The following is a 27032-nucleotide window of genomic DNA, read 5'->3' on the forward strand; positions in this document are numbered from 1 at the left end:
CATTAATACAGACAAAAATAGACTTAAGGGAAAAATAATTTATGGCCTTATTACAACTATATATAATCCACTAACAATTACCCTTCCCGTTGCTTCCCCCCACCACCTTCCTTTCCTCTCTATGACTAAAAGGTGTTAACAGATCACTTCACCTTAAATGGTCCTTTGAAATATGTGTAAACTATTCATGCTAAACAATCTGTTCCACCTTGTATTTAGTTGTGACACTCTTGAGTTAGGCCAGGTCTACCCTACACTCTTACTTCAATATAACTACATTGCTCAGAGGTGTGAAAAACCCACACTCCAGAACAACATAGTTATACCAACCTTAAATCCCCATGTAGATAGTGCTATGTCAACAGGAGAGTTTCTTCCACTGACATAGCTACCACCTCTCACAGAAATGGAGTAAGCCAATGGAAAAGCTCGCTCCCATCAGCTTAGAGCAGTGATACCCATGCCACCACCACCCCAGGAGCTGGAGCTGTGGCCGGGGCCTGGAACGGGGCCAGGGGCAGAAGCACAGTGAAACAATGTAGACCTGCCCTAAGTTTCCCAGACCTGAAGAAGAGCTCTGTGTAAGCCCAACTGCTTGTGTCTCTCACCAACCAGAAGTTGGTCCAATAAAAAATTATTACCCCGCCCACCTTGTCTTTCCAGAAGTAAGGTATGTAGGCACCTGGGTGGCCATGTGCAAGCAAATACCTGATTTGTGCAGGCACAATGGCTGTATGTGTGCATAAACTAGGCTCATGCAAATATGTGCATGTAGTTATGATTGGCCAGATATCCAAAGTTAGGCACTTATTTTGTAACTCACACTGTTAATAAACAGCACACCATATGTGTGTATTTTCCTTGTCATATGTGCAGTGACCTTTTAGCTTTGAGCTGAAAGTTTATTGCATTCCCACTGGTTTCATATTTCAAATTTCTCCTGACCATCATATTTAATATATTGTGTCTTAAGGGCAACTTCCGTCTATGCTCTGTTCTCTTTGTTTGATGCATCTGCAGACAATGAAAAGGGGTAGCTGCAGTAATATTGCTCCTATAGTATATTGGCAAAATGGAGCGAGGTCTTCAAAGGAGGCATGCATGTCAAAGTGCCACAGCCAGATACAAAGGGGCAGCCTTAATGACAAGAGCATAGCTTCATCACCAGCGAGCACCTCAACCCAAGAGTCCTTCTTGTAACAGACCACAGATAGCGGCTGCTGAGAAACTTATTGCTAATTTGATAAGTTAAATTAAATCCCTTTAGGACTGTGGCTCACCTTTGGAAGCAAATAGGTTACTAGTGCCATTACAATGGTATGAAAGTTTACCCAGCTTCTAAAATGTTTTTATTGGATCCTTACTAGTAAAAAGTGATTGGGATATGACTTTGATAAAAGTATATAGAGAACAAGACTTGCATACGTGAGTCAATGTACAGTAAGTGCATTTATTGCATGTACATTAACACAGAAAGACAAAAGTAGACTTATGGAAAGGTTAAATGTGATACAAACTGTCAAAAGCAAGGCACATCTTATGGTAATTGCAGTTGACGTGCAATGTTTGTCTCAACCCTTAGTCCTACGGTATTGCAGCACATAATATGCAGTATTAAACACTGTTCTCAAAGCCTTGTATAACTCAGGCACAACACAATGCTTTCCAAGTGGAGTGTCTGCAATAACGGAGCTCTCCTCCTATTATTCGGGGGGGTACACAGAGATCTCGTACTGAATCTTGAATAGTTTACATTATTTAACTGAATCCATAACCACTTTATTTAACCACAAATTATTGACTAAGAAGCAATAAACAAATAAAACTTCTCTCTTCCATCTTAAAATCAGAATGTGTTTTAGAAACATTCATGAATTAAACCTCACAGCACCCTTACCTGATAAATATTATTCTTAGTTTACTGAGAGGGAAACTGTGACACAGAATGATTACATGGCTTATCCATGGATATACATTAAGTCTATGGCAGAGCTGAAAATGGGAACAACAATCCATTAACTCCCAGTCTTTGCTTTAATAACTAGAACATGCTTTACCTCCCCTTTCATATTTTCCTCTTCATTTTCAGAGTAATGTTATGAATAATTGTGCAGAGTCAGTAGTTGTAGATAATATCATTACTGCAATTCTTTTAACTAACAACTGGCAATTGCTTTCCTAGCTGCTCTCTGCTTCACTATTCTCCTGGCTTTTAGTCTTCCAATAATAAGTAATCAGAGAAGGTTCTTCTAACACAGTCTAATTTATTAATACAATGATTACATAAGAAGCACTAGCTGAACGGATTATCAGCACAACTATTTTTGTTGTTTTCTTTTTTTTTTTTTTGTAATCAATTGCATGCAAAATTTCCAGTGCTGCATAGGATATAAAACAAGGCAACTTTACATTACCTTACAACAAATATTTTTCTTAGTGGAATTTTACAAAACACACTTCTTTTTAACCAAAAGATTGTAATGGAGCTTGGAGCCCTTGAGAACTATCAAGCAATTCTCCTTCACCATGGGGCTTGTGGAAAATCTGCAGAGGAGCCAGCCATAGAGTTCAGCCTAGGAACAGAAGTAACCAAAGCAGGGACCTCTGGACATTCCAGTCAAAACGGAAAATTGTTCTGTTTCTACACTATGCTGATTTGCTGTTTGCACCAAACCTCCCCTTATCCTGTCCTCTTCCTCCCTCGTTATCTCCTCACGTGCACCTCTTACCCTCTTCACGCCTCACCCTCTCCCCTTCTCTTCTCTTCCCCTCCAAAGTAAATCCACCCCCCCAAAAAAAAATCATAGAATTGACATGATGAGTTTACTCTCTTGTATGTTATCCTCCTCCCTGCAGCCCGTGTCTGTCTTGTGTCAATGTTTCCGTGTACTCCCATCTCTCTGTATCTGTTGGCCCTGGTCTTACACTTGGCAGCTTTTTGTGGGGGGAGGTGGGAACTGTCTTTTTGTTCTGTGCACAATATGGTCCCAATCCAAGACTGGAGTTCCTAGGCACTATGGCAAAACAAATAATAAATCAAAGTAAGTGACAGTTATAATGTATTACAGTTTACATCAAGGACAACTGGAATTCTTGGATTATTTACATGGTATAAAATTGGGGCTGAATTCAGTATTTTTTCTTTGTTTAGGGTCTATTGATATGTGTACTGCATCTACTGTGCTTGCCCACTAAGGGCTACATTTTCAAATTTTCAACTGGCTTCCACTCCAGTTGTAAAATTGTTCCCACAATTTTGTGCATAATGTGTATTCAGAAAATCTGTTTTCACATTAAAATTAACATCGAATTGGGGAGTAGGTTATCCAACTTTCCAGTGTGAAAATGCAAAGGCAGGATTTGTGCACACAAAACTGACCAGCAAAATTTTAAGAGTGCATTTTGAAAATTGCATCCTATGGATCTGCTCTTGCTCTCAGATACCTGGGTGCACTTCAGCATATGTCTTGCAAAGCTGGTTTACGCTGCTTCTACACAACACATGCATGGCATTATGAAATTGTTGTTGTAAATAATTAATCCAATAAGTAAGTTGCTTAGTAACTCTTTCCCCTTCATTAATAGCTGTAATAGGCATCAAATGGGACTCTGGCACGGGGGTTAGAAACATCTGGTGGATGTGAAGTGCAGCAATTAGACTTTAAAAAATAATATGCAGAAAGCTTTGCCACAAAAGTGTTTATGTTTAGCACTGATTGTTTTCTCTCTGCTCATTCTTGTGAACATTGTTAGCGAGATGACTTTCATCTGCACTGACAATACCTGTAATGTACTAGAGTCACTAGACCATGTTCCTGCACTTTGGAGAGGAAAAGGAAAGGACACATGAGAAGTGACAAACTCAAAACAACAGAACACAGCCTAATGCTTCTAAGTGCTACTTAAAATACATCAAGAGTTTTATCCACAGGGAAGAAATAATTTGCACCCTCATAGAAGATATACCAGTCAGCAAGATGAAAATGAAAGTACAGCAGCTGAGGTATGAAGTAGAGACCAAGTCTAGCTGGGCTCAAGAAACAGGTGCTGTCTTATACTTAACCACATCGTCAAAGAACAAAGAAATGGGAGACTGAGGAGGATAAAGGCTCTTCTTGTTTGTCAATACCACCATTAAAAAAGACAAGACAGTGGACAGTGCCCAACACTTCATGAAATGTGACATTTAAACTATGTAAACACCTCTATGTACGCTGGTGACATACACTGAGTTACACACAAGCAGTAAAATACTCCCGTGCATCTGAGGAAAATGTTTCCAATGTGTGCAGACCAAGAGTTTAAACATATTTTGAAGAGGCAGGTAAACAACTGTTGGCCAAATTCTCCACATTGCAAGGTATGTATATATGGGGGATTTGTAGTTCTTTAGGTATCAACTCATGGAGTTTCCTCCATCAGCAAAATGGACTGTCCCCACCCTGTGCACAAGACAATGTGATCTGCCCCTAAGCGCACAGATTTCTTGAGATCCAGGCAGATGATTGTCAGCACTGCCATCCCCAAGCATCCAAAAATCATGAGTCAAGCCCTATAAAATCATAAGTGGAAATCATGAGATTTAAAAATTAATCAACATTGAGGTATTTTTATTTGTCTTCTGAGCCTTCAGGGTGCACTCAATTTGTGTTTTCAGGCTTTTTTTGCAGCAATGAGGATTAGAGCCATGCCTTTTTTATAAATGAAAGCTGAAATTCTGATGTATTAACTTGTTCCCAAGAGCTGGGCCTTAAAACAAATACCAAATATCATGATACTCACAATAAAGTTATCAGAGAGGACAACACAGAATCAGTCTGTTCTGCTGAAGAGCCATTGCGGTTTTGGGGCAGGAAATAATACCACTGATGTCAGATTTAGCGTCTAAGAGCTCCAGAAAAAGGAACCACCAACCACTGCCTGTGGTTTTCATAGATATGAAAAGGGTATTAAGACAGGTGATGGATGATTCCTCAGGAAACAAAGCTGAAAAATATAAGCCTGGATCCAGCAAAGCACTTATGAACGTGCTTAACTCTAAGCACATGAGTAGTTCCATTGGCTTCAAGTATTTGCTGGACCATGGCATTAAGTTCATTACCATTATACATTCTTTCAATCAGTATAAATAGGATAGGATCAGAGGGTGTCCCCTCTGTTTCCTAACAGATTAGGTGAGTTAGAAAGGAAGGATATGTACTTGCACCTTGCCTATCCATCCCCTTCCTTCTTTATTGCTGAAGCTAGGCCAAATTTTTAAAGGTATTGAGGTGCCTTAAAGAGGCAAACAGCTGCCAAATGGGATTTCAAAAGCACCTAATTCCCACAGGAACATAGATTTATTAAAAAATAAAGATAATTAACTTAATTCTATCATGCCATACCTGATCATTGTCAATGGCTACTGTTGTTTATGATGTTAATTCTCCCTTTCATTCAGAGCAGGGAAAACCAGTCTGGAACCCTGCATTATTTATGATCTTTATCATTCTTGTAATTACTTCTATGGTCTCTTTTCCTTTTATTTTGATCATTCTTTTTTGTTTTTTTTTGTTATGAAACTATTTAATCAACTTAGGTCTTGCAGTCTTTATTCAGGCAATTTAAACTCCTATTAACATTTTATTCTTATGCAAACTGAACAGAGATAGGCAATTCTAGAGATACAACTATGCAATTGGTTCAGCTGGAATTCTTAGACTAACAGTGCCCCGAATACATCTTGAAAAGATGGATTATTAGTCTGACTTGTATATAACGTATGGAAATTACTTCAATATAAAGCTTCATCCTGAACAATGAAAGTGCTTGAAATCATCCTTTTTGGCAGTCTTCATTGGCCAAGGACTACAGAGGGCATGGAGAATATTTTTCCTCTACCCCAGGAGGAGGTCTCTTTATGTCAGGAGATAAGGCACTTGGTAAATGTGGACAGTGTGAGGAAGCTTGCATTGCCACTGCTTGTGATTGCACCTGTCTTTGGAAAAGAATATGACTTCAGGAGCAGATCTGAATTTACACCATCTGAGGATCTACCCCAGTCTCCATGACTGCCAATCCAGCACTAAGTACACTTACATGAATGCTTAAGGGGCATCTACCCCTGCAGAGTCCCACCAAATCTATTTTGCTTACCTGCATGGGTGTCATCATGTCACTTCTCACACTCCTGTCCATTCATGGATGTATTCTGAGAAAGAGTGTTAAAGTGACAGTAAGAAATGCTGGCATTACATCATTTCTATAAAAACTCACTTCCTCAAATGATACATCAGCATAGTGGGCAGGATACTTTTAGATAAGCATATAAAGAGCCTTCAATTTCCCCTGAATTTCTTATTAATTTAATACTTTTAAAACTCCCAAATAGAAATTACATCCTTTCAGACAAAGAGCTGCACTTTTTGCAATGAACTCAATAAAGTCTTTTGTAGTAGGGTGTTCATCTTTTTTTTTTTCCCCCCAAATCTACACCAATAAAAATGAAATACTAAGAAAATAAACTTCTGATGGCCTTTACATAATGACACTCTTGCTAAGATATCAGTTTAGGAATCCAGTATATTGCAGTTTAAAACAGATGCTTTTAGCTAGCTAATCATTTGTTATTTCCCATTCCTGCACATTAAATTTGTTATATGTGCATTTTCTGATCCACTTTATTTTTTTTAGAACAATGTGAGTATTGTTCAACTATTACACTTTTTTTCTAACTTTCAGAAATGTTATTAAGTTAGAATCAACTAAGTGAGGTCTCAGAACCACATAGTGATATGGTACAAGGACTGCCACTGATTTAGGTTTCTGTTGGTCTTTTAAAGATTTCTGAAGGTAGATACATTGCCATCAGGGAGGGTCAATCAAGATAACAGAGGAAAGAGAAGGTCAGATATCAGAGCAGCACACTTTAGTTTTTATAGATGTATAGAAAAAATGCATAATAAAATAAACACACATTTAATGGCTGCTGTAATTATGGGAAGTTTCACCAGGTGGCAGTGTTCCACATAGTCTTCCAAATTTAATTTTCTTAGCCAGCGAACAAATGTTCAGCCTTGAGAAGTCGAGTTGTGCTGTTAGTGTGCTGTTATATAATGTTTTCTGTAGAGGTAGTGGACCTTGGAAAGGGAGCTGTGTAAGCAACAAGGGAGTTCTCTCTCTGCCTTGGTCTCTGATTAGAGTCAAATTCTTGAGGCAAAGTTGCTGTCTGCATTGGTGCTGGCAGACTCCAGAAAGAAGGGAATGCCCTACATGCTGTTTGATGACCTCTGTTCCAGAACATACGTGTGTGTGTGTGTGTGAGAGAGAGAGAGAGAGAGAAACAAATGACACTCAGAATATATCCTGACTCCATGTCTCCTCCACTGGGAAGCCAACCTGCAAAGCCCTGGGTATCTACTGCAGCTTAGCAGAGCAGCAATGCTGGTGTCAGAATAGGACATTGGTGTAAGACAAAGAGCTACATTATTTATTATTTCTGGTTTGGTAGCATCCCAAGGCCAAAATCAGGAATGAACCTCATTGTGCTAGACATTATACAGAGACGAAGGAAGATATGTCTCAACTTAAAGAGCTTACAATTAAGAAATATTGAGTTCACTTAATGTTTAGAGCTTCAGATTTTGTGACTGGAACAAAATCTTGTTCAAGGGCTAATCATTTTAGGCCTGAATCAATGGCCACTGAAGTCAGTGGAACAACTCCTGAGACCTAATTTTGAGGCTGGCCAGCAGAGCCAGCTACTATTAATTTAATCTCTTCCACCTCATTCCAATTAGCTGACAGAATAAATAGATAAATGGCCAAAAAAAAGATGATCAAGGAGGAAGAATATCCATATAACTGAGCATAATTACAGTCATGATGCCAGTGTAAGTAAGTGCATTTTAAGTGTAGCCAAACATCAGGTATTAGCAATAAGGTGCGAAATAGCTCATCAGCAAGTCCAGAAGAGAGTCCTGGGTCTACGGTTGTAATGGGGTCACTTGGGGAAATAATTAATAGCCTGGAATGGGTGAAAAACCTTGTCCCAGTTTTATCTTAACATCTGCCCAGGTTACAGAAAGGTTTGTGAACCTCACCAAACCTGTCTGAAAACCTGAGCTCAGTTTTGGTTGGTAAAACCTGAAGCTAATTGAGTTTTGCATGGTTTTAGTTTGTCTTATATATTCACACAGCTCAAGTTACAGCCTCACTTGTTAGCGGTTTATAACTCAGCCATAAAAACCCAGCAGATTTACAACAGTGGGTATAAAGAGTCAGCACAGAACTCAATTTTTAATACATTTTTGGTTTAAATTTGTTTAGCTGACTAGCACTATGATAATCAAGTACTATGTCCTAAGGCACAAACCATTTTTATTTTTTTCTGGCTTTTAGTGCCTGCCACCTAGAAATATGGAAACAACTTGTCAGATTTTGAGAACTACACACTTATTGTAATCATATTACATCAGTAGCTGTAGGAAATTAGCTATTAGCCAGGATGGGCAGGGATGGAAAACCATGCTCTGAAGTATCCTTAGCCTCTGTTTGCCAGAAGCTGGGAATGGGTGAAAAGGGATGGATCACTTGATGATTACCTATTTTGTTCATTCCCTCTGAAGCGCCTGGCATTGGTCACTGTCAGAAAACAGGATACTGGGCTAGATGACCCAATATTACCATTCTTATGTTCTTATGACATAATACATAGTGGATTTTCCAGTCCAACTCATGACGACTGTTCTACACATAAAAGGTAGTGTAGAAGGAGGCCTGGAGAGGGAGTTGTGGTGGAAACAGACTAACAGGGCAATGAGACTGGCATCATTAGTGGAGTAAAGAAGGTAGAGAAAAACCATGGTCAGAGACAAGGTAGCTAAGCAGGAAGGGGCAATGTTACACACAGTCTGGAAGGTGATCAAAATGCTTGTGATTAGGTCTAGTCGAAAAACAATTCAGAAGTTTCATAATTTGTTCTGTATTAGTATAAAATCAAGACTTTTCAAAATATATATATGACAAGCGAGAGCCCTGGTACTGAATAGCCAGTAGCCCAGTGGTTAGGGTACTCATCTGGGATGTTGGAGACCAGAAATTCCATTCATATTTGAGAAACATTTCCTGACAAAAGTTTTGTTGAAATTGGCATGTTCCTAGGAAAGTTTGGGTATTGATGATTGTCATTTTCAGACATGAAAACATTTTGTTGAAAAATTCTCTACTTATCATTCACTTTCTAATAGCTTTTAAAATGTCATCTGATGTTTCCATGCCATATTCCACTGACATTTCAGTTCTATTTTCTCATGCAATGGAAAGAATATGATGTCAAGGGAAGTGTCCAATACTACTTCTGCTTCTAGTACAAATAAAGAAAATAGAAAATCAAATGGTATCTTTAAAAATGCATTAAAAATGTAAAGGTTCCACCTCTTACTAAAACTGAGAAAAAGTAAAGAAATTAACAGGTAAAGACGTCATTCTGACCTAAATCCATTGTATTTGAGTGCTAAAAATATTAGGATATATAAGATCACCCTGTTCTGAAACTCCCTGATTAAGAAACAAAAACTGAATGAAGGATATGAGTTGTGCTCTGAATTTCCTCACTTAGTGGGTTTCCTTAACTATAACTTTAGTATTTTACCACAATAGGATTTTGCATACGCAAGTCTCACAAGACCTGAAAAAAACTCCTATGGCTGCGATCTGCTTTTAAATGAGAAATATGCCATCTGTCTTTGAATGTTTAAGCAAAAGGGGTCAGTGAGCCCATGCCTTTTTCATTCTGCTCTAAAAAATAGTCCACACTCTATGCGGAGTCCAAACTCATCTCCAAACTGGAGTTTATTTTTTTCTTAACACAGAAATTAATAATGAAATAACAAAGTTCGGCTTAAACTATCTTCCCCAGACATGGTTGCCGGTAGATTCCTTCCTCCAGTGTGCTCAGCCCACACCTCAGATCCTCTTTCTAGGGAGCCATTCCCTCTTTTCATATATCTAGGTGGCCTCGATGAATGAGCAGTACCTACTTAACATTTCCGAGCCTGTTACAAAAACACTTCAAGAAACTGGTTAATTGGATGGCTTATTGCGCTTAGGTTGTGATATATATTTCACTCAAACTCCTTTGCATTCATGATTTTCTGTCAGTCTAAAAATGTGGCTTTGTGCAAATTTCCTTTTGTGTAAACACTAGTTTTTTAGCCCAATTTTCCAATGCAAGTCATCTGCACCTGTGCCAATAGGGCAATGTGGCTGTAGAACACTAATGTTGGTGGCAAGTTACTCCATCTTTTCTCAGGTGTAAATGGAGAGAATCAGGCCCATTGAGTCAAATTCACCTTCAAGTATACCCTCATTGACTTTAACAGAGTCAGATATAGCTAATGTCAATGGAGTTACACCAGGGATGAATCTGACACAGCATCTTTGTTCTGCAAACAGTAATTCAATGCATGGATTAAAATGCAGTAGCACGGAGTCTGCTCTAGTTTATGGGCTAAAAAAAATAAGTCCAAGTAGACAAATATTTTAGTTCATGGACTGAAATTCATTGAGAAATAAATCAATCAGACATTGGCAGTGAACCTGAATACATAAAACTTCGGGAACATTTTGAACAATCAGAACAAACATACATGTTCAATAGCTCACTGGTTATAAATAGAAATCCACTATTTTAAAAAAGGACAAAGGAACTACTGTTTCCACACCCATTAGTGTTTATTGCTGTTCTATACAATCAATTTTTAAAGATTCTGGGCACATATACAAAAAAATCTTTTAACACATCCAGATCGGTCCCATGTTTCAGATTTTTATTACTAAGAACAGCCAAACAGGTTTCCTTCAAGAATTTTTGGCTGAGCCTTTATGTGGACAAAAATTAACAAAAATGTATAGACCAGTCCATTAACGGAGAACGTTAATCTTTCAGACATGTCTGCATAATGTATGTGGTCTGACTGATGCCTTGTGCCTTTCATAACTAATGATTTTTCATGAGTTCACAAAGTGATGATGGAGAAAATCATGAGACGTGAATTCTTAACACCTGTTAAATCAATATAAGTGCATTGTGTAACACGAGGTATATGAGATTTTCCATTTGCATGATGATGACTGTACGAGATTCGTGTTTTCAGAAAACTGATTAATTGATACTATATCTTTGTGTGGCAATCCAGAAAGGAGAGGAGTGAGCAATGGGCACATAAGTTAGCAAGTACAAATCACAGAGCTGGATCTTGTGAAGGGCATAAGTAGATATATATTTGCCAATGTGAAAAAGTTACTTGTATTTCAAAAATCATAATAACCATGCAGTACGATTTGAGACCACATTAGTACACATTTTTTATAGCAATCACGTATACACTGCATCGTCGCAAGTGCAATCATGTATTGTTCATGCATCCAAGACACCCACTGATTTCAGTGACAAAGCACAGGCCTAATACCTATCTTGTGATTTTCACAGAATATTAGCATGCATCCAGTTCTCTCAAGTTTAGTTTCATTTTCTTTAAATAGAAGCCAATGACCCACGTATCTCCCCCATCAGCTATTTTCTGTTTCCCAGGACTCTTGTATGGCCTCAGAATATGAGAAAAACCATCACTGTGTAAAGCTACCTTTCTCCTGCACCTCCTTCATCCCTGCCCAATGAACTGAGCAACACAGTCCTGTCTAATGGTGTCTGAACAGTACACATTCCATGGCACATTCCACGTAGAGTTGTTTTTCCCCTCACTTCTAAAGTAGGTGGCCTCATGCCCTATGACCGCAGAGGAGCCAAATGTGGCTATATTGGGGGAAAGCATCACCTTTTTCTTTTACACAGTTCATATCAGTCCCCCTTTCCCTGGCATTTCTGTAGCTTTTGTCCCTTCCTTGCACCATACATTTGGCTTTATCGCTCTTAAATGTGCTATAAAATTTGCAAGGATTAAAATACACTTCATGCATGACTTGCCTCTATGTTTGTGTATCTGTAGAAAACAAATGTATTGACTCATTCTCCTTATAATAGCAACGGTAAATTACTGTTTTCATTGAGCCTGTCGCACAAAGGTTGCACATGATGTGATTTTCCCCACTGCATGTGGGGATCCTACGTATCAGACTTTCTAAATCTTGCACAGATTTTAAAACGTTCTCTCGTATTGCTTTACCTAAAACTTGATCCTTATTACAACAACATCAATACATTTAGTTTCTTTTCATGAATTGTCCTTCCACAGACCAGGACATTCATGAATCTGGCCACTATTTGAGTCTGCTCAGTTAATGCTCTGGGCAAATAAACTGCAACATATGGGTTGCTTGAGTACTATTCAATATGAGTATTCACTTGGCATTTGATATTTGGGCTGCAATATCTGAGTTTAGTGATTGGTCATATGGTATTCCATGACAGACTTCCAAGGCATTGGCATGAGCACATTGGGTATGACTTTTCACACGAATACCATTTCCACAAGTTTTATTTACCCATACTTATTATTTCCCTACATTTGTCTGATTATAATAAATCCTGCCAATGGATTTTTCCATTGATTATAATCACAATTTCACCCACTCTGTACAAATTGTTATCTTGTGCAAAAATAGCATGATTTAGATAGGGGTTCATTGAAGTTGTGCATTCATACACGAGCCATATTTTCCATGGCTGCATGTTTACTTTGTACACAACGATATCTGGTGAAGTGAGTTTCTGCCCACGAAAGCTTATGCCCAAATAAATTAGTTAGTCTTTAAGGTGCCACAGAACTCTCATTGTTTTAATGGTATCTCTGTTTCCACAAACTCATTTTATATTTCTTACAAGTGCATATGATGTTGAAAGTTATGCAAATGTAGCTCCATCTAGCTGATTTCTTGTCCAAGTAGGATTTTATTGCTGAGGCCTAAGCCATTTGAAAGCAAAGGCTTATAGTAGCAATAGTGTCACAAATTTATTCTCACAGTGGCTTTGATCATCCTTCCTTGCAGTACAAGTCTGAAAATGAAAATCATCTGATCTGATTGCCACACCATCCATTTCAGACTGGATTGTTCTCATTACAAAATGAAGCCAACCAGCAGGTCTGGAAATTTTAACCTAGTAATTCTACTGAAGTAACAGTAGGTTGTTTCCCCTCACACCATCCCTTGCACCCATCACAAAGAAACAAGAAAAGAAACCACAGAGGTTGCATTAGTTACTCTTAAAAATACTTGTTTGCATCCATCTCATTTTTAATATTATGGAAATATTGACAATATAAGTAAGCTTTTATGAACTGGAGAAAAGTAAGAGGGATATAGTTCAGTAGAAAGTGAGTGCCAGCATTTGAAATTGCTCTACAATCTATTTTATTGAGAAGCTTCTAGTATAATATATTTTTTTTAAATATATATTTAGGAAGTTTTTACAAGTTTACAAATCCTTGACATGTAAATATCAGAAGCAATACATTTTCAACACAATATAATTGCCTCCCTCTTTTTTTTTTTTAAACTGTGTATCAGAATCTGTCATACTGCATATTCCCTGTTCTGCAGAATTAATAAAGATGATTTTCCATCAACTGCAATGGCCCTCTGAAATAAGGAAGTCTGAGCCCTCCGAGACAAGGTAAGTAAGTGCACATAAACACCTGCCTGACTGAAGGAAAAAGAATTCCTGTAATAGTGAGAGAGAGAAGAAACCAAGGCCAGACAAGCCCCAGAAGCCTGTGTTTTGCAGTCATTTGTCAGCAGATTCAGTCACCTACAATCTCAGTAGCACCAGCCTTCTTCTTGCAATTCATTAGGTAGCCAGTAATAAGAAATGCCACGAAAACACAAAAGGTGACCTTTCAAGAATATTTTAAATTATAACGATAATAGTTAATTCTACTGGGGAAATTACTAACAACAGCATAGTCATCAGGATAAAATATCAAGCAGAGTTTTATGAAAGGTTCTTCTTTGATGAATTCTTGCTTAAATCAATATACTGTGTAAAAAGAGATAAATGGATCAACATCAGTGATTATGGGGCATACTGATCTGACTAACGTGTTATTAACCCACAGATTTATTAGTCTGATTTGAGACACGATCTGCTTCCCTCATAGTGAACAGTTTAATTACAAGCACAGAGCTCAGACAAACTGCCTATTCCTGTCTTGTTTTTCTTTTTTGATACAATGCTGCCCCCCTCTGGAAACATACACCTTGAATCCTTTACTGTTTGCAGTATTAAAAGTTCAGATCTAGCAAGCCTGACTCTGTGGAGGCCACTGGTAAGATTTCTGAAGTTAAAATATATCTTCTGCTATAACAACACTGTGCAAACATACTTAATGGGTATCAAATAGATTTTGATTCAAACTATATACAAAAATGTTTAGAATCTTGAGATCTGAAAGACACACATTATTCTTATATAACACACATTGCTTAAGTGCAACGTAAATGGACTTTTTGCTATTAATAGATAAGTTGCATTACAGTTGTTTGGAAATATTTTCAGTATAAACAGACATGAACACTAAGTGCACATACATGTCTTTCAGCAAAGAGCTTCTGAAGTTGGAATATATAATTATGAAATATTCAGACAGGCACATATATGCCACTGTATTTATATAGAATACAAAAATTAAGTGTGATGAGTGCATTATATAATGCATCTTTTCTGTGTTATTTTATGATGCATATATTTGTTATCATACGCCACCAAATGTAATGAACACATCAGTCACTGAAGTTGCTCATATATTATATAGTGAAGTGTTAATCGTGCAGCAAAATTAAAGGAAACACTATTTTTTAATATTTATTTTAAATAATATTTATTAATTTATTTTAAATCAATGAATAAGACAATTAAAATGAATAGTTAGTGTGACTATTTACTAAAATGATCTGGCAAATATGTATTAAAGTATCAGTTAGCAGCAGATATTAGCATATGAATCATTATGCTGTTTTTCCAAATAGCATATAGGCTTAAGCTGGCTCACATTTATAATTTTTTCTTTCTTTATCGACTATAAGAGATATATGTTCCCAACTGATCCACATTGCGGATCTGGAGCACTCACTGGTATACAGATTGGAGTCTTCAAAGGGTCTCTGCACCAAAATCTGGGTTGTAGGTATGATAATGTACCTCAAAACCTGCAGCTTTTCCAGCCAACATTCAGTGTATGTATGTGGGAACAAAGCAAACCCCCAGGGCACTATATTAGACTGTCTGAGGAACATGGAACAGGAGCACAAATTAAGACTTCCCTGATCAATATTAATGTGGCTTCTTCAGTATCAGTGCATGTCTACATAATAGGAAATACACCTACCCCTACTTCCCATCTTTAATTGGGAATACTGGTTGCGACTCGTGCTAGAGCTGTGCTCACAAATAACAGTTGGATGTAATGCGAAAGGTCACCTAAACACCTCTCTCTTATATCTCCTTGTATCAGGCACCTAACCTACGGAAACTTTTCTATTCACAAATATTACCAAGAATTCTCCTCTCTCTAAAAATACTACCTGTAAAGCAAAACCATTAGGTCTAATTCTTCTCTCTTTCAACTACATGGGCCAGATTCTCCCCTCCGTCCAAGTTCCACTCAATGAAGAGAAGTGGGGAGAGCCTTCAGGGAGATGGTTAGAGCTCTCGGACTGTGAGGGGTGATCTATGCCAACTCTGGAATTAGTTAGACGAGCCTAGGAACTGCTATAATTTATGCCATTTATGTATGGTCCTGAGGCATCACATGGGCAGTGTAAAGGCTGAAATCATATTGATGAATCTCGCCCGTTGCCTTCAAGCGGAACAGCAGAAAGGCCTTAGTTTTTGCAGATGATTAGGGAACAATCCTTCAGACATGTCTGCATAATGTATGTGGTCTGACAGATGCCTTGTGCCTTTCATAAGTAATGTGTTTTCATGAGTTCACAGAAGCGATAATGGAGAAAATCATGAGATGTGAATTCTTAACACCTGTTAAATCAGTACAAGTGTATTGTGTAACACAAGTTATATGAGATTTTCCATTTGCATGATGATGACTGTATGAGATTCATGTTTTCAGGAAACTGATTAATTGATACTATATCTTTGTGTGTGATTGGCAATCCAGAAAGGAGAGGAGTGAGCAATGGGAACATAACTTAGCAAGTACAAATCACAGAGCTGGATCATGTTTAGGGCATAAGTAGATATGTGCTCAGCTAAAAAAATGCAGACGAGCGACATGTTTATGGCCTAGTTATTACCACAATCAAGACCATGTTGCAGGTTAATATAGATGTGCAAAGTCCCACTAATATTTAAACCTTTCATATAAAGAGATGCCAGACTTGGAGGGTTTGAGCTGATGGATGGTCTACACATTGCAGTGTGCAAATTATTGCACATATTTCTGGTTTATGCAACTTTTCCCATTCAGATATACTAAGTCCTAAAAACAAACACCCAGTTACAGAAATAACCAATTGAAGTTCAGTATGTGCATCCGTGGACCAATCTAACATTTATTCATGTGAAGCAAAAAAGGTCCCTACTGAGTCTTGGAAAATTTCTCCAGCGTGGCTGAACTAGTGTAAGAGTGTATTTATTTCAAGTCTAGTGAAACTCCAGTTTTCCATTGCCTTATACGTTCATTTATTATTACATTCCATAATCTACATTAAGTTTATGGCTTTTTCAGTAATACTGTGATAAATATTGGGTACAGCATAGTAAAATAGCTTACAAATAATAATTTTACCTTCTGCTCTGCTTTGCTATAATTACTTCCCTTAGGAGTACAACCTAGCCTTTTGTTACTTTGATAGCTGCTGTTATTTTCAAATGAAGCAACAGAACAACTAAAGGAGATGGATGCATATGTGAAGAGCTTTTAATCACAGACATGACCGTACCTAAAGAAGCAGCATACTACTTCTTTAAAATAAATGTAGCTGCAGCTCCACAGCTAAGATGTATTTTAAAAAATCCTCCGTAAATTAGTAGGAGTAGGAAAATCTAAAGAGTTCTGGATCTGATTGAGACAAAAAGAATTAGGATTGCAAGTCGCAAATTACAGATTAATGATCATCTTAAAAGCAGTAGCAAAACTACAAAACAAAATCAGCCATTTACTACTAGCATTAGAATTTATTTCCTTGTCTCCTCCCTAATATATAGCATGCACATCTTTCAAAATTTCTATACAAAAGACTGGAATGAGGGTAGCATGCAATGGGTTTTGTTGCCATTCTGTCCCTTCTCCCCACTGAACTCCAACTCCTACAACCCACTCTTTCCCAATCCCTGTACTATTTAACAAAATATAACGATGATCACTAACTGGTGCTCCACTTCATAACTCAGGTGCTCTTTTAGTTGGGCTTTGGGAAGGTTAGATATCACACAATGAAAGTTTGGTACAGTGATTCCACTCTTCTGCTTGTGGAAGTAGTTACTTTTACTTTTCAACTTTATGATGCTGGAGATCATAAAAGGACAACAAAGCAGCTCTTAAGACAACCACTCTAGATAGATATCAACCTCTCTCTTTAATCATATTGTCCCTTTTTAAACATTTATGTAGGAAAAAGACTGGTCCTAAAACCTACAGTACACATGTAGCATCATCATTATATAGCCTTGGGGAAAGATGCAGGCACATAAGCAGAGGGGCTGTAACTTAGAGGAGGATATAATTGGAGCTGTGGAGTTTGATATCTATTTTTCCTTTGAAATGGGGAATTGCATGCTTAGTTATTCGAATAAATAAATTAGCGTATTGAAATTTTGAAAACACTGTAGCTGTATGCTCTAAGAAGTGATGTGAGGAACCTAGGGCTACGGACAGGTGCTAAATAAATATAATTAGCTATTTAAATAACTATTATTTGAGAAATATTATATGATGATATAATTAGAGATTGTGACATAATACATATGCATAAGGTATCAGGGTTTGCCATTTCCTGGCTTTTTTTTTTTTTTTGGCTTCACTGTGCAACCCTAATGTTGTCTTAACTTAGGGCCAAATTCTCTGTTAGTGTAAAGGGCAGGTTTTATTTATTTTTTTGTTTTTCTTTAATTCTATAATTTTACTAGTTATAAAAGATGTTACTGAATATGGTCAAATAATTGATTCCTGAAAACCTTCTTTCGGAATTTCTTGAACACAGAGTGAAATCCTGGCCCCACTGAAGTCAATGACAAAACTACCATTTGTCTTCTGTGGAGTCAGGACTTCAGTCTGAAGGCGGCTGAAATCCATTTTTTCAGTCAATGCAGTAACATATTGTTCAGCTGCAGCACAGGTAGTTGTCAGCAACTCCAAAGCAGAATACACTGAAATAGAATGTAAATGTTGTGAATAAACTAAGCAGTCCCAAGTGAAAACCAGAGATACTGACCATGGAATCTTAGATTACTTAAATGATATGACCAACAAGAATGCCTTAGACCACAAGAAAGTTAATGTTATTGTTCAATTACACGAGATTGGTATTTGTAGTTTGTTGTGCATCATTCAACCATTGAGCTTATTGTTTCATTAGCATCCCTTTCCATTACCATGTGAAATACTTTAACTGGTTGTCTGACCTATTCTTGTACAAATTCACCAGTCATAAATTTGCCGATCACTGCTCCTCAACCATCATTTAATACACTTACCTCGTATGTAGACATTTACTTTTATTTTCTGTAGCTCAAACTCATAACAACTGTGCTCAGAATTCATATGTTTGATAACTGCACTTGACTTCAGTGTTTCAGATTTCCCCCTTTCTGATTCATTGGTCACTGCATTTGAAAGTGCCAGGAGAGGATCAGAAGTCTTAGTCTAAGAGATCACTTGCTGATATGAATCAATAGACAAGGTCATGTTCCACTGTCTTTCCACGTTCCACTGTTGAAAAAGTTTAAATAACTGAGCTCTCCTCTCACATTTTTTTCCTGGTGATATTCATTAGGTTAAACATGTATAACATGCCCCTGCCTTCTATGATTCAAATAAATCTAAACGGAGTCCTAGAGATTCCCACTGCTTGAGGTGAGATTCCGATACCTTTAATCACATTAAATAGTACTTTCCTCCACAGTTATTCCACTGAAGTTAATTAATGGGATTAATCATGTTGTAAAGTGCTGCTTATCCAAATCTGTCCCTTAATTATGGTCCCTTTAATCTGAACCCTTTCTTCAGATGGCCAGAACTGTAATACTGTTCTTCCAGACAAGAGGGCATACAATATTTTTTCTCTGGAAGTCTTACAAAACATCTATACATCTACATTCCTTCTATAGCCTAAATAATTATTTGACCTGACCTAGAGATGTGCCTCCTGTTTTATGAAATTTCCTATAAAAAAGAAATCCATCTCCAATGACACAAAGAGATAATTTGTGGGAAAATTGTGACTTTCCTCATCTTCTTTCAGAAGGAATCAAAGTGATAAATTTCACATAATAGAGATCCTGTTTAATTCATTCATACTTCTGAAGAAAAAGTAATAAATAGTAATTGCAGAGATCAACAATGTAGGGTTTTTTAAACGGATTTTTTGGCATATAGATTATTATATAGTTTTAAGGAAATATTTTAAAGAGAATCAAAATATAAGGCTGTCCATGACATCTAACCACAAAAATCTAATTCTAAATTAACCTTCAAGGAAAAATATCTATTTCTATAATTAACCTGAAGTACAAAGAGCCACTAGAAATACTGCACAGAAACCCTGCTTGTTTAACTTAAACACAATCACGGTCTGCAGAGATTTTTTGTATATGGTGATCTAGCTTCATTTGATATAAAGTTCTGCATCTAAGAGTTGGAGACCAAACCTCAGCTGGCATAAATGGACATGGCTCCATTGACTTCTAAGACTTCTGCTGATGTACTGATGCTGAGAATCTGCACATGGGTATAGCAGTACAATATGAAAAACATTTAATGGGCCTGACTGCATTACAACTGTTTTATGACAATGAATCAGTTGAATTATACCAACATAAAACTTTAGTAATATTGTGATGAATCAGGCCCCATATGTTCCACAAGGAGGGTCTTTGAATGTAATCTTGAAACCTTTGGTTTACTCTGTGTGGGGACTGGTTAGATCATAGTGAATTCCAGGCTGGACAGTTGCAGACTCTCTTTCCTCAGATGAAATTAGCCTGGAATTTGTCCTTAAGTACACAGTAACTCAATTAGATATCAAAAAAGGCTGGTTTCTGGTCCAATTCCAGATACTGCCATGATAACTGAGACCAGAAATGAAGAAAGAACCTGAATCACTAACTCCAGAGAAAGGAAGAAATTTCACATCTCTCTCTCTATCTCTGTAATTTGCCTATTTATAGGAGCAGCTGCATTAAGCGGATTTAGTATCAATGCATTCAACAAGAAGTGTGGCCTTTTAGAAGACCAGAAAAAACACAACGCGTGGGAGGCAAAGCATGGGAATTCAATGTAGTAGGAGGTGGTTTTCTTAGGTGTTAAATATTTTGGGTTTTTTTAAATATAAGAGAAAAATTACCATGGGAAAGATGAGAAGAGAACAAAGGCAAAAATCAATCAACTTTATATCTATGGACATAGGTCCACAATCCCTCCCCCTCCCCAAATCATGTACACTTATCTCAAAAGGTTTATGTAGCCATCAAAAGTTGAAATCTGATACTTTTTATTGGGTCTGAGTCTGTTCTCCAGTACAACTATTTTGTGCTACTCGGGCAGTGCAAAGGAGCCAGAATCTGGTTGTAACTGGCCAGATGAGAGATCCGGAACTTCGGCCAATAGGGTTGGTCAACTGACAAAAAGCTGGCAGAGCTATTCCCCGCTTCAACTAACCCACCCGATTCCAGCATTAGGGCAATGGGGGATGCAACTGTACTGTTTGCCAGAGTCTTTAAATTACATCCTCCAAAACAACTGTGCAATTCCATTTCCTTACTAAAGCTTAGTGAACAATTGTGTGGATGATGCACAGAAAGATATCCATTTAGTGCTTCTCATCCTCATTGGCTCAGCAACATTAACGGAAGTAAAAACATATTTGCCTCGAACTCATCATTAATACAAGGAGCAAATCTGGTGAGAAAGAAGGTGCCATTTTTAAAACACTCTTTTCAGCAGGGAACTGCACTTTAGTTGATGGAAAGTAAGACAGCATTCCAGGACCACTGTTACAGAACAAAAGCATGGTAAATATTGCCAGTTTAGACTTGTAAGTGAACTCTGTAAATATGGTGTGAAACAATATGAACATGATAAAGGTATTTTTAAAAGGTTGTAGTAGTGGAATTTATACGGGAATATATTACAGTATAAATATATGTATTATTGAAATATGTAGGCAGTACCTTCTTAGTCTCTTTAATGGCCTTTCACTTAAATTCTTTCTTCCCTATCTCAGGTCAGTGTGTTAGAGCTTGATTCATCCTATTAAATAACAGCACAAAAAAAATGAAGAGGCCATATATTGCATCAAACACAGAACTGCAGGTGAAAATGCCTATTGAGAATGAGTCCTGCCAATCTTCATTTGTCTAATACGAAATGAGGGTTTGACAAAAGAAAGTAACCAATATTTTTCCACTGCATTTAATTATTTAAAATTAAGAACTTCAATGTGCTCCCTAACATATCAGGTATATAGGAGGTAAAAAAAATTCCTTATATCTAGCATATTTAAAGTACAATACGTACCATGGACCAAGGATATTAAAATGCCAATATTTGGCACATAGCAGTTGTAGCCATGTCAGTCCCAGGACATTAGAAAGACAAGGTGCGTGAGGTAATATCTTTTATTACACCACCTTCTGTTGATGCAAAAGACAAGCTTTTGAGCCACACAGAGTTCTTCAGGTCAGCTGCGTATGGCTGTAAAGCTTGTCTCTCACACCAACAGAAGTTAGTATAAAAGATGTTACCTCACCCACCTTTTCTTTCTTATATTTGGCACATTAATGAATGTCCCCATGTTCTGCTGGCACATGCTTGCTGCACTGCAGAACCACCGCAAAATGGTTATTTGAGAGGAATGATCATGCGGTTAAGATACCAGATTGTGAGTTCAGATCCTTGCTCTGTCACAAACTTCTTATGTAACCTTGAACAAGTCTCCCTGTGCCTCTGGTAGCCATCTTGAGAAGGAAATACTAGACATATGTTTACACTACAATCCAAGGTGTAATTGCAACACAGGTAGATGTACCCACACAAGCATAGCTAAAGCTATATCTACACTACAGCTTATGTCGGCAGAATTTATGTCACTTTGGGGTGTGACTAAACCATCCCCAAGCAACACAAGTTACACAGACATAGTTTTTGCAGCTCACAGAGGTGGCTTTATTATGCCGACAGGAGTACTCTCTCCCATCGGCACAGAGCGTCTTCACCCGACACGCTGCAGCCCCTGTACATGTAGACAGTGGGTGTGGCAGCACTGTCTTCAGGTGTACAAGCGCACCAGGAATCCTAGTAACATACTCATGCTGAAGCCTGTACCATCTATGTTGCTATTTTTAGCCATGCTAGCAGAGGTTTGTCTCCCCAGGCTGCAATCATATCTCCAATTGCAGTGTAGACATAACCTAAGTGTTTTCAAAAACAAACAAACAAAAAAAACTCACCAAGCCCAGCAACGATCCTATTCTCGTTTGGGGCTTGAAATTTTTATTCCTGGTGTATTTTGGATAAATAAGTAAACATTATATTTAGTCACAATAGTAAAGCAGTGGGGGAAAAAAAATGGGTTAGGGTTATTAAACGTTCCAAAAATTAAATTAAGCTCTAAATTGGAGCATTCATTTGAGTTTCCCATTCAAGTCAGTGGAAACCTCCCATTATTATCGACCAGGTCAGTGTCATGGCCCATAGCCAATGGTTTCTGCTTAATCCTCTAGAGGGTGTGAGGGTGTTTGTGAAGCAGACTTGGACCCAGGACATTTTAATATCGTAGATTTATTGGCTTGCTTATGTATTTGACAGGTTGTGTTTGCCTTAATTTTAAAAAATACAAACTTTGAAGAAAAGAGAATTCTTTACTGAAATCCACCAAAGAACTAGCCAGGACTGTTCAGTAGTGTTGTGACAATATAAACTAATGATCTATAAAGACCTTTCTTCCAGTTCAAGTGTAAACTTCAACACAAAGTTCAAGCTAAAAATGGGTCATAAAAAGTTTTCGTTTTAAAACCTTTGTCCACATAGCTCTGAATTTGAATGGAATTGCTCAGATTTTCACAGACTACTGGAGCGGGTACAAACATCCTGTAATAGCAATTCTGGAAATCTGGCTGTAGTTTCTAGTCAACTGTGAGCTTATTCCTTAGAGAGGTGGGGGCGGGGGACATTTAATTAAACCCTGAGCGGACTTAACACTTCTTCTCTTCAGGTATAACCAATTTAAATCACCAGGGACAATGAAAACTGGCAACCCACAAAAGGACTTTAAACTACAGATTTCTTTATATTTTGGCAGTATTCAGGATACTGCAAGAGACTGCTTTTTTTGCCTTGAAACAAATTATGACTAACACATATCGACTCTGGCATTTTTATTAAGTGCTTTATATTAAGGTCAGGGAAATTCTGCAGCTGCCAGATAGACATTCATGTACTACAGTTATTAGCATTATTTTTTGTTGTTTTTAAGCAGACTCAGATTTATGACCAGCAGCAGCTTAGTTCATGTATCAGCTGTTTGACAGTTGAGCTTATTAGGGTGGCAATGTGTAAACCTGCTACAACTTTGCTTTAATCTACACAAAGCCAAAATAATTTTTTAATTATCGAAATAACTTGAAAACTCCTGTGCTTATTCTATGGTTCTGACCCTGCTGTCATGGAAGTTTATAGCAAAACTACCATTGACTTCAATGAGAACAGGGTTAAGCTGAGTGTTCCTGTTCTCAGACCATTTCCCCTCATCACTTTACTTTCTCTAGGGCCCAGTCTTGATGGGCAAAAAGGATTGTGTTTTTCAATGACATTAGCTCAACTGAGTGAGTTCAATACAATTTAAAAGCACTGTTAAGAAGCAGGCTAGCACGTATAAAGCTAAATTCGCTGGTCATGTTGTAGCCTAGTGAGGAGCCTATTAAATCATATTAAGCTATACTTAATTGAGCTAATCTGACTGAAAAACATACCTGTTTGCCTGTGAAGACATACTCCAATTGTTAAGTGGAGTGACATGTCATGGCAATAAGCTGAAGGAGATGGAGTGACAGAAACACTGCATGAAAATTATTCCATGCAGCTCCTTTGACATACATTTTTAATCGACATTTCACAAACATTTATGAAACACAACATGCATGCAGAATGTAGATATAACAGGTGATCAAAGAACAGTAAACCCTCAGCAGGAGAGAAGGTCCCAAATCAAAATAGTCACTCTGCCTGGTGACTACCTTTAGTGAAAGCAGGTAACCTGAACTCGAAATACCATGGGGTAAATGTTTGCTACACCAAACATAACATGAACACACACATATCCACAGACAAAACCCTCAGAGAGATTTTATAATATAACACTTTACCAGTCCCATGGCACCACCTGGAGCAGCAGCTTGGGATGAAGTTCAGGGACATAACTTTGGGAGATAAGGGCTGAGAACATCATTTTATGTTGCTGACTGAACAGAGTGAAGCCATTCTATAACTACCTGCTGCAGGGTCTCATGCGCCTTCCTCTGAAGTGTCTGGTGCTGCCTACTATCAAAGACAGGATACTGGGCTAGACGGAGGACAAATCTGATCCAGTAAGGCAGTTCCTGTGTTAACAATCTCGTAGGGGTATGTGGGTGAAGGGAATCCTTCCTCCCCTCTCCCAATGTCTTTTTTGTTGGGATGAGATTCCCATGGGATTAGGGTTACTGTTAGATCTGGCTTCCCCATCAGACTGTTTTGGGTCACTAACAACCTCCCTGTCTCTCCAACCTCAGTGGTGACAGGAGGATCAATTGAGTCAGGTGGGGCTTCCCTCTCATAAAGGGTAAATCAGAGATTTGGATTTAGGAAGGAGGAGCTGGCGTGTGGGTGTGGGAGTAGAGTGAGAGAGTATAGATGAGTAGCCAATGTGTACCTGGTACCAGATGCAATCCAGTTCAGTGGATGGTCCAGGAGACTGGGAGTCAGGGGAGCTGGGGTCTATTCCTAGCTCTGCTATTGACCCACTAGGTGGCCTTGGTTTTTTCACTTCACCGCTATGTGCCTGTTTCTTTATTCCCTGTTTTTCTCTTTACAGCATAAGCTATTTAGGACATGAACAGTCTCTTCTTGCTACGTATCTGCATAGTACCCACCACAGTGTGGCTCAAGCCTCAGGTGCTGCTGTAATACAATAACAACCTTGTACTGGTGAAAAACTCTCAGAATGTAGTGGATGTGGGTTAAGGTTTATGAGCTGGAAGGTACAGGAATATTTTTGGCCGATCTCTAGTCATTACAAGAAAGACAAATAGTCATCAAGCATGCAGCTTTTCTTCCATTATGGCCCATTGGTTCTGACTGATGTTGCTTTAAGGAAAAGAGTTACAGCAGTTTAACCTTAAAGCATCATATGGAGAAAGTTACTTCCTAAGAGGATGCAAATAAAGTGCTTCTTATTTTCGTGTTTAAAAGAACAGGAAAAGAAAGACAGAAGTGACTTCTGCTAATTTCACCCAAAACACAAGGACATGATACATATGTACAGGCCTAAAGATCAGTTTCCTTCAGCATCCTCACTGCAGAGCCTGAAAGCTTACATTGTATTATATAGTACATACATTATGCATTTTTACTGACATAATTCAGCATTACACATTAAGGTGGCAAGGGAGACGTGAGGTTATGAAAACACATACTGTAAGGATAAATATATTATCTCAAGCTTTATTCTCATCGTTCCCCGTTGTAACATTCTTTAAACAGCTGCTACAATATTTTATAGTTCAGTCTATCTTTGAGTACATTTTTTACCAAAGTATACTGTATTTTAAGGTAACAATCTAATGTACTAGCACCTTAAATTTGATTTTTATCATCTTTCCACTAAGCTATGTGTTTGGTGGTTGATTCTCCCCTTGACCTTGCATCCCTGCCACACAATAAAAAAAGTAAGAAAATAATTCACTTTCAGGATAAACTTTTTAAGTTAAATATATATAAAACAAACTAGCAAGCTTGTACATCTCGCCCAGGCTGTGTACATTTCGGAGCTTCTCAACAGGAAGGCTATTATTTGTTTGTAGCTTTGAAGATTGCTCATCACATCATATTCTTTCGTACAACATGACCTCCAGTGCTCCAGAGGTGCAAGATACTAGATACAGTACTACTGTACTGGGTGGAGAAAACTTACGAGGCATTCACTTAAAAATTAGTTCAAGATGCATGAAATAAACAACAATTTAAAATATCTATAAATAGACAGCTGGCTAATAGTTATTACATTCAATAATTTAGTATGATATGCATGACGGCTTCGACCTCCAAAATAATTTAGTGCCTTGAGCTGCGATTAAATGCAGAACATTAATTTTTCCCTCTGGTTGTCAAGCCAACCAAGAGGCCCGTCAAATCCATTTAAATAAAGCCTGCATCATGTAATAATATTAAAGGGAATAAAATATTAATATGGGCCTGTAATAGAACATTGGCCAAAAGAGCTGCAGTAAAAGCAGCTTTAATTTATTACACTGATAATCCGTCTTTGTGGTGAAGGCAGCATTTAAAAGGTCCACCTAAAGAATATATTTTTGAGGTTTATGTGATGGGCTCATTTATAAAATGTTACTGGTTTTCAGCTGCTGAGCATATTTAGCAGCAGCATCAAAAGGAAACTATGGATCCCAATTTATCACTACCAATTTGGAGAAAAAATATTGAGCCAAAATTCCTAAATAGGTGCCACTCCAGCAACATGAACTTAGCTGTGTCCAGGTATTGCCAATAGCAATTTTGGTCCCCCAAATTAAAGAAATTTAATTAAATATGATGCAAAAATGTTAAGAGTTGCACCATAAATGTGCATCTCAGAGTATGTCTGTACAG

General features: G+C 37.8%; 1 long non-coding RNA gene across 2 annotated transcripts in view; it reads right to left on the reverse strand.

The window, feature by feature from the left end:
• Positions 1-1430: 1430 nt before the first annotated feature.
• LOC137155459 (uncharacterized) overlaps positions 1431-27032 on the reverse strand; it is an 84345-nt gene continuing 58743 nt past the window's right edge. Inside the window, exons 2-3 of one of the 2 annotated variants that reach the window (XR_010920474.1) lie at positions 6136-6190; positions 1431-3014 (exon numbers count right to left, since the gene is read on the reverse strand). This is a non-coding gene — a long non-coding RNA (uncharacterized lncRNA). Of the gene's footprint in view, positions 3015-5580; positions 5978-6135; positions 6191-27032 lie in introns of those variants that run through there. The other variant, XR_010920472.1, reaches the window with a different exon arrangement.

The sequence above is a fragment of the Emydura macquarii genome, unplaced genomic scaffold (assembly GCF_026122565.2).
Source record: "Emydura macquarii macquarii isolate MOO-44397 ecotype Brisbane River unplaced genomic scaffold, CSIRO-AGI_Emac_v2 contig_1363, whole genome shotgun sequence".
Taxonomy (NCBI): Eukaryota; Metazoa; Chordata; order Testudines; family Chelidae; genus Emydura; species Emydura macquarii.